A 6000-nucleotide genomic window follows, 5' to 3' on the forward strand; every position below is an offset into this window, starting at 1 on the left:
GTGGGAACCGGGCGAGAGGAGCGGGAGGTGCCAGGTCCCTGTGTCCCCCAGCAGAGCTGTCACACGGGATGACACGAGGTGACAGCGAGGGGACACGGGGCACAGCGACCCCGCGGCTCTCCTGTCCACCGCTGCTGCTGCTGGGAACAAGAAATAATTCCTCGCCCATCGGGGCTGCTCTGAACGGGCCGTGTCGGGGCCAAAGGGCTGCGAGGGAAGCGCACAATGCCGGGATTAACACCTTGCTCGCCGGGCAGGGAGGAGATCGCCGCGTTTCGGGCTCTCCAGGGCATCGCTCGCGAATTCCCGAATGAAGCAGGATCCCGCTCCCTGCACCTGTGTCCTCAGATATTCCCATTCATCCTGGAGAGGAGGCCAACACTCGGCCGGGGCTGCGCAGCTGCGGCAGCATTATTCCCCCTCGCCGGATTTGCATATCAATGAGCCCCTGATTAATATTTAAAGAGCCAGCTGTCCGAGCCACCTAGGGAAGAAAAAAAGCTCTGTGAGGTTTTTATTGATTTCTTCTTTTTTTTATATTTTTTTTTTTTCGGGGATAACACTCACTGCCCTTTATGGAGTGCGCTTCATTTTTTACCCCCCTCTATTCTTTTAGTTGAAATTAAGGAGAAGACGAGAGAAAAAAAAAAAAAAAAAAAAAAAAAGAAAAGAAAAGAAAAGAAAAAAGAGAAAAAAAACTCAGGGAAAAAATATGAAGGAGTTGTCAGTGAAGGAGTTGTGCTGCTCTCAATGCTCCTCAGTCCTTTTGTGCATGGGCGCAGCTGCAGGCAGCAGGTTTGGAGGGGCAGGAGCCCATGGGAACCGGGTTTGGGAGCCCGAGGAAACCGGGAAGAGATGGAATGGGATGGGATGGGATGGATTTCCACCCCCGCAGCTCGGAGCATCCCCAGGGAGATGCTGCTGGTGACAAAATCCTGGCCCGAGGGCGCTGATCAATGGAAACGCCACCAAAAAAAAATCAGGAATTGGTATTTTCCTTCCCTCCCCGGCGCTGTTCGTGGCCCGGAGGTTTTGTTTCCAGCCTTAAAAGCTGTCATTTTAACAGACCGTTTTTCTCCTGGCCTTTTTTTTTGGTTAGATTTTTTTAGTTGGTTTTTTTTTCCCCCCCTCGAGCATTTGTCAATAATCCCCCGACAGCGGCAGCTTTGTTATCCCAACTAATTGGAGTCAAGTAGGGCTGCGAGAAAAGATCCTTCCCGCTCCAGCCCTGGGAAAAATGCGAAAGGATTTTAATTTTCAATAAAATATGCAGATAAGGAGAAATTAGGGCTGGGGAAGGGGGCTGGGGGCTGCTCGGATAATGGAGCTGCTCAGACAGCGGCGGCTCCGGGGGCTTTAATGAGCGATGCCGGCGGCTCTGCGGGATGGGGGGCACGGAGCTGCCCCCACACCTGCACTCTGGAGGGTTTGGGGGGTGTTTTAGGGGGGTGCGGAGGTGAGGGAGTTGTTTATCCCGGCTGCAGCTGGGGCGCGGTTATTTCAGGTCACGCTTTGTTGTTTTCGTACAGAAATGTGGGAAATTTGGGCATCGCTCCGCTGTGGGAATGGGATCGCTGTGGGATGCTGAGGCTCTCGTGGTGCCAGGGATGGAGCTGGAGCTCCTCAGGATGTGCCACTGTCCCAGCCCGAGCCTGCTGGTGACACCGCGATGTGGATTTTGGCCGGGATGCTCCAACATTCCCTGCCCGGCGGGCGGGACGCTCCTTTCTGCTGCTGGGGGGCAGAAATGAAACCTCCTCCAGTTTCCCCGGACGCTGGATTTGCCAAAATTGGCTGGCTGTGCCCAAAAAACCTCTCCAGGAGCTGCTGCCGGGGCTGGCTTTGCCCAAAAAGCCTCTCCCGGAGCTGCTGCCGGGGCTGGCTGTGCCCAAAAAGCCTCTCCAGGCGCTGCAGGATGCTCTGGAGGACACAGACACTGCGGGATGCTGTTCCCAGACGGGTTTTCCAAAGAAATGGGATAAAACCTTTCCCGATGAGGAGCTGTTCAACACCTCGGGCCCCGGGGGCGATTCCCGCAGGGATTTGGGCTGGGTTGGCAGGAGATGGGTCCTGGCAGGGTCTTGGAGCAGTGTCCGTGCAGGGCAGGTGAATCCCACCTTTCCCGGCAGCTCGGAGCGCTCCGGGGAGGATTTTACACAGCGGATTCCTTCCATCATCCCGCCCGGAGCCGGGCACACGCCAGGGAGGGGTCCCCAGGGCAGGACGGAGCCTCGGGGACCCCCAGGACCCCCGTGGGGAGGGGACAGCTGAGCTGTCACCTGTTGGAGCTCAGACACCGCAGCTGCGCCCGCACCCACCCGGCGGCTTTGAAGGGCGGATTAGGGAGGGAAAGATCCCTGAACGCACTTGTGCTCCACCTGCCAGCGCCTCCTCTTCCTCCTCCTCCTCCTCTTCCTCCTCCTCTGCCTCCCCTGGAGCCGCGGGGATGGAGGTGCGAGGGTGCCCAGGTGATGGCACAAAGCACCTCCAGCACCTGGGGCAGCGGCTTCAGAGCTGCTGAGCTCTGAGCCTTTCATCCCAAACAGGTAAAAACAGAGGAAAAGGTGATAAATTCCAAGCTTTGGGCAAATCCAGCCCAAACAGGTGGGGGAAAAATGTAAAAATCACAGGGAAAAAAAACACCCCAACGTTCTTTAATTTCTGCTCGTGGATCCAGCCCCAGCTGCGGGGTTTTTTTCCCACTCCATCTTCTCCCATCCTATTCCCGATTTCCCAGTGGGACCTCCCATCTCCTGGAGCTGCTGCAGCCCCAGCTCAGAGCCCAGTTTGGACAGGATGATCCCAGTTTGGGCAGGATGATCCCAGTTTGGGCAGGATGATCCCAGTTTGGTCAGGATGATCCCAATCTGGGCTGGGGAGCCCCAGTTTGGTCAGGGAGCCCCAGTTTGGGCAGGATGATCCCAGTTTGGTCAGGGTGGCCCCAGTTTGGTCAGGGAGCCCCAGTTTGGGCAGGATGATCCCAGTTTGGTCAGGGAGCCCCAGTTTGGGCAGGATGATCCCAGTTTGGTCAGGGAGCCCCAGTTTGGTCAGGGAGCCCCAGTTTGGGCAGGATGATCCCAGTTTGGTCAGGGTGGCCCCAGTTTGGTCAGGGAGCCCCAGTTTGGGCAGGATGATCCCAGTTTGGGCAGGATGATCCCAGTTTGGGCAGGATGATCCCAGTTTGGGCAGGGTGGCCCCAGTTTGGTCAGGGAGCCCCAGTTTGGGGCCAGGCTGCCCTGTGACAGAGGGTGGCCCGTGCTGGGTGCCTGTGACACCCAGGGGTGGCTCCGTTTGTGTCCCAGCTGCTGTTGGGACGCTGTTCCCCATTCCCAGGACGGATGGGGACATCCAGGGTCATTCCCTGCTCCCTGGGCTGCTGGATTTACCCAAAGCTTGGAATTTATCACCTTTCCCAGCCATTTTCCCAAGGTTTTTTAAATGATTCCGTGGCCGGGCGGTCACATCCTCCGAGCACCACCCCCATCCCTCCTTCCCCATCCCTCACCTCGTGTTCCCTCAACCCCAAATCCCAGCTCCAGGCTGATCCCGTGGTTTTCCAGCAGCAGCCGAGCCATTCCCATCCCCTCCCCGAGCTGGTGGCCACAGCAGGGCTCGGCGAGTGAAGGATTTGCTCTCTGCTGGGAAGGGTTTGGCTCCGCGGGGTTATTTTTATGGAATCAAAGCTTTCTCGCTGTCCTTTTTCACTCAGCCACTTTCCCTCTCTGCTCTTTTCGGGCTGTTTCAGAGGCAGAGTGGAACATTAAGGTGATTTACAGCATCCCTGGAGTGCAAGGGCACAGACTCGGGGATTTTTTTTATTTTTTTCTGCTTTTCCTCAGGTGAAAGAAACCCTCAAACGTGAACTCCCAGGACATTACAGCGAGTGCCCCGTCAATCCCTGATTTACAGGCTCAGATTTATGACTCCACAATTATTATTCCACTCACAGATCTCCCTTTTTTTTTATATATATATATTTTTTTATATTTATTTTTTTTCCTCCCTGGGCCGTTTTAGTGCTTGTGAAAGGTGAGGGCTTTGACAGCTCCTGGAAACAAAAGCCTTTAACATCCCTCCCCCCCGAGTGGGGCTCTTCCTGCAGATTGCCTCGCTCCAGGCCGGGCTTAACCAAAAGAGAGCTCAGAGTTTGCCCGAGTTAAGCCAGGACTAATCAGCAAAGCCCATTCCCGGTGCCTGTGGAGTCCCCTGGATTATCCCCGTGGCTGGAGCAGCGCTGAGGATGGGAGCTGAGGGTGCTCATCACCCCCAGGATGTTTTCTGAGCCTTCCCAAATATTTTGGGACACCTCCAGCCTTTCCAGGAGAGCACAGCAGACTCAGGCCGTGGCTCTGAGGTTATTTTTAAGCACCTCCTCACCTCCACCCCGCAGTGCCACCAAATTTTTGGGGCTCTAAACTAAACTGGCCTTTAAAATACAACACACATTAAATACCAGAATAAAAAATACCCTCTTCAAAGCATGTGTGGCTCAGAGAGGCAGGGAATTAAACCTTAAAGGACATTTCTGATGCAGCTTGGCTGATTCAGGAACGATTTATCCGAGAAAAACCCGAATGGGAAGGGACAGGAAACTCCATAGAGTTTGTTGCATTTTCTATTTTGGCTTTTTTTCGGGTCACTGTGCCAGCAGCTGTCTGGCCACGCCCTGAGCCCTGCAGGGTTTGTGTGAGCATCCCAAAAAATCACTGGGATGGAGCTGGGGCTGGGTGCTGGGGGTCCTGAGGTTGGATATTTGGGAAATTGGGACAGGATTTGAGGAGTCCCCATCCCTGGAGGGGTTTAAAAGCCCTGTGGATGTGGCACTTGGGGACACGGGGCAGGGGTGGCCTCGCGGTGCTGAGGGAAGGGTTGGACTCGGTGATCCCAGAGTCTTTTCCAGCCTGAATGATTCCATGATTTTATAAATCCTAAAACCTTGCTCAGCTTGAGAACCCCACTCCAGCCTGGGCTGGGAGTTAACCCCGATGTCAGAGCCCAAAGAGCTCCAGAACCACGGGGGGTTCCCGGCTGCTGCTCCCGGGGTCTCCACAGGGCAGCAGGGATTCGGGATCCACACAAATCCTCGGGCTCTGCACCCCAGGGAACACAGCTGGGACCAGGACAGGGTTATGGGATCAGGACAGGGTTATGGGATCAGGGCAGGGTTATGGGATCAGGGCAGAGCTGTGGGATCAGGACAGGGTTATGGGATCAGGGCAGGGTTATGGGACCAGGGCAGAGCTGTGGGATCAGAGCAGGGTTATGGGATCAGGACAGAGCTGTGGGATCAGGACAGGGTTATGGGATCAGGACAGAGCTGTGGGATCAGGACAGAGCTGTGGGATCAGGACAGAGCTGTGGGATCAGGACAGGGTTATGGGATCAGGGCAGGGTTATGGGATCAGGGCAGGGTTATGGGATCAGGGCAGGGCTGTGGGATCAGGGCAGGGTTATGGGATAAGAACAGGGTTATGGGATCAGGGCAGAGCTGTGGGATCAGGACAGAGCTGTGGGATCAGGACAGAGCTGTGGGATCAGGGCAGGGTTATGGGATCAGGAGAAGGTTATGGGACCAGGACAGGGTTATGGGATCAGAGCAGGGTTATGGGATCAGGACAGAGCTGTGGGGTCAGGACTGGGTTATGGGATCAGGACAGGGTTATGGGATCAGGGCAGGGTTATGGGATCAGGACAGAGCTGTGGGATCAGGACAGGGTTATGGGATCAGGACAGGGTTATGGGATCAGGGCAGGGTTATGGGATCAGGACAGAGCTGTGGGATCAGGACAGGGTTATGGGATCAGAACAGGGTTATGGGATCAGGGCAGGGTTATGGGATCAGGACAGAGCTGTGGGTCCCACCACCACCGAGGTGTTTCTCCTGAGCCCAGAGCAGAGCAGGATCGATCCCAGCAGTGCTGGGCTGGCAGCTCCAAGCTCAGATCCCGCGTGTGGCTGCTCCGAGCGTTCCCAGCGCGTGTGTCACGCTTCCCTGGATCT

Source organism: Poecile atricapillus, chromosome 14 (assembly GCF_030490865.1).
Source record: "Poecile atricapillus isolate bPoeAtr1 chromosome 14, bPoeAtr1.hap1, whole genome shotgun sequence".
In the NCBI taxonomy this organism is placed as follows: Eukaryota; Metazoa; Chordata; class Aves; order Passeriformes; family Paridae; genus Poecile; species Poecile atricapillus.